At 33.1% G+C, this 8,025-nt stretch overlaps 1 pseudogene across 1 annotated transcript in view; it reads right to left on the bottom strand.

The window, feature by feature from the left end:
• Positions 1–6,142: 6,142 nt before the first annotated feature.
• Positions 6,143–8,025, bottom strand: part of LOC308639516 (E3 ubiquitin-protein ligase RNF13-like) — a 69,085-nt pseudogene continuing 67,202 nt past the window's right edge. The window contains exons 2-3 of the transcript in view: positions 6,336–7,133; positions 6,143–6,249 (exon numbers count right to left, since the gene is read on the bottom strand). The product of the transcript in view is annotated as an E3 ubiquitin-protein ligase RNF13-like (transcript). The remainder of the gene's footprint in view (positions 6,250–6,335; positions 7,134–8,025) is intronic.

The raw sequence follows: 8,025 nt of genomic DNA, 5'->3' as shown, positions 1-8,025 counted from the left end.
CATAAAACTGTTATAAAAAATACAAGGTGAAGATCAAATTATTTCAGCTGATAAAAATTCTGTAGAAATAAAGACAACAAAAACCCTGAGTACTCTAACAGAATTTAAGCATCAGGAAAAAATGATTTGCAAATATAAAATAAATGTCTACTCTGAAATTCAAACTTCAGCATGCAAACAAACAAAAAGAAATGAGAGGTGATCCAACTCAGGAATGAAATTCAAGAAAAGTTTAAGAAATAAAGATTATTTTGCTAGGTGCCCAAAGGAGAAAAATTTGAAATAAATGTCTAAGAGAGGGAAGAAAAGAAAAATGACTAAGTGCCTGATAATGACTAAGAACCTCTCTCATAAATTACAATTATAAATGCTGGGCATAAATCAAAGTCACAGGGGAGTAAACAAAAGCAGGAAGATTTGGCTAGAGGGTCCATGCACTGACAAAGCAGATGTACACTGTGAACTCCCTGTTTTCATAGCATTTAGTATGAGAGTTAGTACAGCTGGTGATCTGTAGGAAAAACTGCAGGCTTCCTGGGTTGAAGACTAAGAAGGTTGAGTCTGGTGCAATCATGAACTCCAGAAAGAAAGAAAAGGGAACCAAGAAGGCAAAGAACAAGAGTGAATCTTGTTCTAATTTTCTATCTCCTAATGTCTCTGAATAATGCCCAAACCACATATGTGTGGAGCATAACAAAGCAGCTCAACTAAGAACAAATATTTTATGTCATCTGCTTTGGAGACAACAGTTTTCAGTTAGAACCCAACCAAATTAACTGGCTGCTAAAACAAAAGAAATAACACTCATCACAGAAGAATATGTGAATACAGATTCTGCAGAACACAGTGTCTATAATATCCTGGAAACAATCCAAATAATAAGAGATAAGAAGAACTGGGAATAAATTAATTCTTTTCAAGAGAAAAAGACAATCAGCTGGCACAAACCCCAAGATCTACCATTGAGGGAATTAGTAAACAAAGATTTTGAAACAGCTATTAAATAATTATTCTCAACAACATGAAAACACAAACTCAAATAATGGAAAGAGAAAAGAATCTCAGCAGACAAATAAAAAAATAAAAAATATAAATACAAATTGAAAAAGTGAAAAAAAAATTACTAGATTAAAAAAAACACATTATTGATGGACTTTAAAGTAGAATGGAGGTAACAAAACAAAGAAGGCCACATACTGCATGAGTCCAACTACGTAACATTTTAGAAAAAGCAAAACTATAGAGACAGTAAAAGATCAATAACTTCCAGGGGTTGGTGGTCAAGAGGGATGAATAGGCAGAACATAGGATTTCCAGGTCAGTGAAATTAATTCATATGATACTTTAAGGATGGACAGATGTCATTATACACTTGACGAAACCAATGAATGTTCAACACCAACAATGAAACCTAATGTAAACTATGGATAGTGATATTTCAGTGTGGATCAACAATTCTAAGAGTTTACCACTTTGGTGAAGGATGTTAAATGTATTGTTTACCACATAGTTTATTATTTTTATTTTCTGTGTATTATGATATTTTGACAATTTTTAAAACCTTTCTGGATAAGGAGAGATTGCCCTCTCTGGGCTTGACAGTTCTCAGAGATAGAAAAGGGTTCAGCCTGGAACATGCCTTGGTTAGGCAAACTAACCTATCCAGAGCCATATCTACTCTATCTGACCTGTACACCCCAGGAGGCAATAGTCCTGTGCCTTACTCAACCCAGGGCCAGATGCCAGGCAACTGGGTACATAAGGCTTACCTTTGCAGTTTAGAATACATCCATTATTCATACCAACCAATCCTAAGCTGTTTAAACTATGCTTCCTTGCCTTTCTCATAGCTATTCCAATATAGGTCATGATCTAATCTCTCCTTGCTCCTGCCCCTTCAGCTACCTAACCAGTGATGGTACTTTCCCATGTGGCTCAATGTGACATACCATGCTTATTTTTTCTAGTTCTTATGAGTATTACAAACTTTGTTTTTTGAGTCTCTTCTGTGTCTCCTTTTGGGAGACCATCACACGTTAAAAAAAGGCTCTGTAGACATGCAGGGGAGAGAGTATATAAGAACACTGGATATGTTCCAGTCATTTTTTTCTGTAAACCTAAGACTATTCTTAAAATTAAAATTCATTTTTAATGACATTAACAGACCCTTAGAGATTTGATGATAATAGCAAATTGACTAAAATACATGTAATTGGGGTTCAAAAAGGAGAATATCGAAAGAATAAAGAAGAAAAATAAATTTGAACCGATGAACATTGAACAGTCTATTTCTAGGGACTTCATAATCAAACAGTTGAAAGCAAAAATGAAGAAAATCATGAAAGCAGCATATTTATATTTACTGCATATTTATAATTTGAATCCTTAAAACAGAAAAATGGCAGATTTCATACAGGGAGCCATGACTCAATGAATAGTTGGCTATGCATCAGAAAATAAGGAACTCAGAAGAGAATGAGACATTTTTAAAGTGCTGAATGAAAAACTCAACCTTTCAACCACGTTTGCTTTTTCCAATGAAAATATCTCTCAAGAATGAAAGAAAATAAAGACTTTTTATAGAAAATAAATAGAAGGGAACTTGTTACTATTAGACCTACATCACAGGAATTTGTAATGGAATTTATTTAGGCAGAAGGAAGTTGATTCCAAGTCATTGGAAAGTTGGATCCGCACAAAGAAATGAAGAGAACTAGAAATGGAAAATATAAAATATATTTTTCTTTTAGATTACTTTCTTACACATATGACAGTTTAAGGAAAACTTTATAACATTCTTTTAGGGTATATAATCGATGGTGATGTAATACATAAAACTATAGCATACGAGACAGGAAGGGGGATTGGGGATATAGCTCAGTAGTAGAGCACTGGACTTGAATGTGTGAGGCCCTAGGTTCCATCCTCTCTGTACCACCAAAAAAAAAAAAAAAAAAATTGGAAGCTGGTAATCTGATCTTTATGATTGCAAAGTTTTCTGCATTTTAATTGAAGTTATGCAACATTGACTCTATGTGGATTGTAAAATGTTAACAGGTATTTTTAGTATGGTTTTAATAAACTATCTTGGCCCAAATTAGAGACAGGTCAGTTTCCTTTCTTAAGCAGCCAAATAAATCCACACCCTGAAACACCTTCTTTATCAGGCTCTTTGACTCTGAGTTGCTATCACTGACCTCAAGCAGGTTTAGGATTGGCTAGTTTGAATCATTTCAGCAGGTGCTACAGCATAGGGGCTGCCTCTGGTGGTTTGGTATTTGACCCTGGAGCAATTACTGAAGGTATACAGTGGTATATAGTTTGACCAGAAAAAATAAAATTATCTCTGTTCATAGAAAACATGATCATCTACATATGAATCCTTGAAAACTATACATGACTTGGCTATATGCATTGAAAAAGAAATTGTGGGGTGGGGCTATAGCTCAGCAGAAGCGCAATTGCCCGGCATGTGTGAGGCACTGGGTTCAATTCTCAGCACTACATAAAAATGAATAAAATAAAGGTCTGTCAACAACTAAAAAAATAAAAAATAAAAACAGAAAAGAAAAGGAAATTGCGATAGTACTACTAGAACTTTTTAATTTAGTAAGGTCGTAAGATGCAAAGCCAGTGTATTCTCTATTAAAATTAAACATCTGTATTGAAAGACACAGTGAAGGAAATGAAAAGTCAAGCAACAGACCAAAATAAGATATTTGCAAACATATTTATTACAAAGTCTTGTAACTATAATATATAAGGAAAATGTTAAGAAGAGAAATAGGTATACAACTGTATAATTAAAATAAAATTTATTTTATAATTTATTTTATATATGTGATACCTCTGGAATAATGGGTTTAAAAATAAGGAAATAGAAACATAATAGTGAGTAGATAAAATTACATAAGAATTGATATAGCAGATAAACAAAGAAATATTGCATATTTATAATTTGAATCCTTAAAAAAGAGAAGTAAAAAATAAAACATAAATAATATTCAGGACTATAATCAAAAAAGGCTTTTTTATGGAAAAAATAAAAGGGCTGGTGTGTAGCTTAGTAGGAGAAGCTTGCCTAGCATGTGTGAGGTCCAGGGTTTAATTCCCAGTATGGCAGGAGAAGAAGGAGTAGAAGATACAAATCTAAATATCTAAGGGCCCTATTGTGATCCCTGAGTAGTGTATAAGGGAATAGCCTAATAAAACAATTACAGCTAATGTATAAGGATTGTATCCTCAGGTCTTCTAGGGATGGGGGAAACTCATCTTTTACAAAGGAAAGAAAATCAAGTGGCATCAGTCTTCACAGGCAGTGGTAGAGCAAGTCAACAGTGGAGTTTTATTAAAAATAAAACCTAGGCTGGGATTGTGACTCAGTGGTGAAGCACTTGCCTGGCAGGTATAAGGCACTGGGTTTGATCCTCAGGACCACATTAAAATAAATAAATAAATAAATAAATAAATAAATAAATAAATAAATAAATAAATAAGATAAAGATATTGTGTCTATCTACAACTAAAAATAGTTTAAAATCAAAATAAAAAAAATTCTCAAAGAAATAAATTGCAAGCAAAAGATTTTTCATCTAATCAAACGATCATTCAGTTTTCAAGGCTGTTGGGAGAAAATTGCTGTCACTTAAGTGTACTTAGATGATATCACACACATGAGCCCTTTCAGAACAATTTAGTAAAGACTAACTTTGTTTAATCAAGACATGACTGGGGATGCTCAGGCAAAAGAACTAAAGATGAGTGCTGAATATTTGCAATCATAGAATTAAGATTAAAAGTGGGAATAAGTACACAAATTAGAAGGTAAATACTGTATGTTCAGACGAAGTAGAAATAGCACATTTAAAAATGGGAAATGAAGAGAGGTATATAAATAAACTTCACTGATGTTACATGAGTAGTAAATGGGATATATATGGTATTACTTTCTTAAAGTAGAAAACATATTTTTTTAGCCTTCAAACTCCTTTCATACAAGGCCATATAAAAACTTTTAGCATCATATGCTTTTATGTATTACCTAAAAAATAAACTTTAAAAAATTCTTAGCACCTCATTTATACATGTCTATATTTTCTACATACTTATAATGATGTTCAATATAATTTAACTTTTCACAGTATGTTGCATCAATATATTGTTAGTTTTCTTGAACATCAACACTTATTTTCTAATCCAATACTAGAATACTTTCCTCTGTACATAGTTTAGCAGGTCTGATTAACATAAGATGCTGTTATTAAAAAGAATCTGCTCCAAATCTTAAGGTTGCTTAAGTTCGGTGTTTCTGTGTTGTTGTTTTTTTCTCTTTTTGCTTTGATCACAACAACACAAAGCCCTTAATGACACAGAAGTTCAGTAAGTCAGATCCAGAGATGTTAAATATTGAATCAAATTAATACATTGCACTATAATGTTAAAAACCTTAAGAAACTTTTTGAAATCTGCATTGGCCACAGACCTTTCCCATCAGAATAAGGCTACTTAGGATTAGGAAGGAAAAAGACAGTTTTGAGTTTCCTTGTGGTGCTGATAAGAAGAAAAATGCTAAATTACCTTGTTTCCTGTCACTAATCATGACAATTTGGGGAAATACCACAACAAACAAATTCTATGGCCATTGAGAGTTGGTTTAACTCATGATTTCCTGTGGAATCATAAGATATTTGCATACTGTCATCTTAAACTGTAATAAGAATTTCTTAATACATTTTGTTCTATTTCATCCTAAAAGACCTGACTTGATGCTCAAAGTATAGCACTGGTCCGGTCTACTTATTAGTAGTAACTCCAAGAGATAAATACTAACATCAAAATGCCAGTTTCAGTAATTGGATAGACCTGAAAACTAAATAAAGAAAAAATTTGTAAGCCAAAAAACAAAGAAAAAAACTGCATACCTTTAAATAAACATAAAAGAAAATAAAACCCTCTGAAAGTCAAACAGTATTATGTTGTAATCCCATTCATTATTAAGCTGTAATTGGACTACAACACTATATTTGTTAATTCTAATTTTCTGTATTACTTATTATCTGTATTTTCATTGTGATCTTCCATAGCCTGAAGATTGTCAGGTTCTGAGGTGAATGGGATTCTGACAAAGCTCATGCATGTGATATCATCTAAATGACTGGACACTGACAGAAGCTAAAGGTCGAAGTAAAGCAGTATGTTCTGACACCTTGTTTTCTTCTTGATTATTATCCATGTCACAGTCTGAATCACCTTGAGAAGGAACAACTTGTTGCTTTCAAAGTGGACAGGGTTTTTTTGTTTGTTTGTTTGTTTTAGTGAGCCAAGTGTCTGCACACTTGCAGTGATAAACATGGGAATGGGGAAGATTCTGAGCTTATCTCCATCTTCATGTTTATCCTAACAAATGGCCTTTACATTATACTCATCTCCCTGCTTGAATTTATGTATAGGGCATTTCTTAAGTTGATCTTTACGAAGTATATTTCTTCTAGTTCTGTCTGTCCTGAACAAATACTGTGATGGTAAAACTGATTGTCAAGATAAGAGAGATGCCCACTCTGATGAAGAATGGTAATATCCCAGAGGAAGTCTAAGTTCTGGAACTAAGATGATGTGGCCTCTTTTTCATTTGTTAATTTATCTTTAAGGCAATTAGCTGATGATTCATTAATAAAGACAGAATGTCAATTGTCTTTAATATGAGTGTCATTGGATTCTGTGCTAATGAGGTCATAAAAATCAACATTGTGAGTTATGGCTTCTTTGTATCCTGCTATCTGTGTATTTAAAACTTTTACATTGAAATTACAAAGTTTTCTAATTAATACTATGAAAGTATGAGATGAATTGTCTTTTCCTGGTGGAGGTACTACAGGTTTGTAAGTATTCTCTGGTTGTGAGTTAATCGAAAAACCTTTTAAACTTTCAGCTGGAAATCTATAACCAAATCTTGCTGGAAGATCACTAAATGTCTAAGATGCATTTTCAAAATTATACTAAATTGCTAAAGTGCCTGCTTCTATAGACAGTAGATTTAAGAATGCAAAGAGCTGAACAGTCAGGATAGAGTAGACCTGTGTAGCTGACAGTATGAGCATCCCTCTGGAAAGAGCAACATCCAGTAGTAAAATCACCTGGAAAGGCTAAGGGTATTGCTCAGTGGAAGAGTGCTTGTGTAGCATGTGTGAGGCTCTGGGTTCTATTCCCAGCACCAAAAATATAGTCACCTGGAAACGTGTCCCCTGAATTTCTGCAGAAGTCTTGTTTCTGACTTCATGACTGAATATCCTCACTGACTTCCACAGTCTATAAGTTGGAGAAGGGGCAACACCAATGAGGCAAAACCTATACAGTATTTTAAACTATCACCCATATTGATATTTTTTTGAGAGAGAGAGAGAGAGAATTTTAATATTTATTTTTTAGTTTTCGGCAGAAACAACATCTTTGTTTGTATGTGGTGCTGAGGATCAAACCCGGGCCCCATGCATGCCAGGAGAGCGCGCTACCACTTGAGCCACATCCCCAGCCCCCATATTGATATTTGATACCCATAAAACACATTCACAAATGATGATAAGATAGAGGCTACATATATATCTTATTGTCATTTGTGTATGTATGTGTGTGTATCTATCTATATAATAAGCTAAAATGTGGTGATCACTTCACAATGTATATGTATATCAAAACATTAAATTGTATACCTTAATATATATATATATATATATATATATATATAATTTTTATATGTCAAAGAAAATTAATAAGTAGAAGTAAGGATGTTATTTAAAGTGATTAAAAAACAGCAGAAGTCGAATTAAAAGGGGGGTACACAGCATTTTAGAAGACAACCATAAAACAAAACAAAAACACACCTAGAAATATAGCATAGCATATATTAGTACAGCATAAAATAGCACGAAATTATTGCTACCAAAACAATTCATTTCTGTAAAAGTAAATGGACTTAGCTTACCTATTAAAAAAGAATTTCAGATTGAGCTCACCTATTAAATTTTAGAT

This window comes from Spermophilus citellus, assembly GCF_964194105.1.
Source record: "Spermophilus citellus genome assembly, chromosome: X".
In the NCBI taxonomy this organism is placed as follows: Eukaryota; Metazoa; Chordata; class Mammalia; order Rodentia; family Sciuridae; genus Spermophilus; species Spermophilus citellus.
Note: the sequence above shows the minus strand (reverse complement) of the source record. Positions and strands in the feature narration are given on the sequence as shown.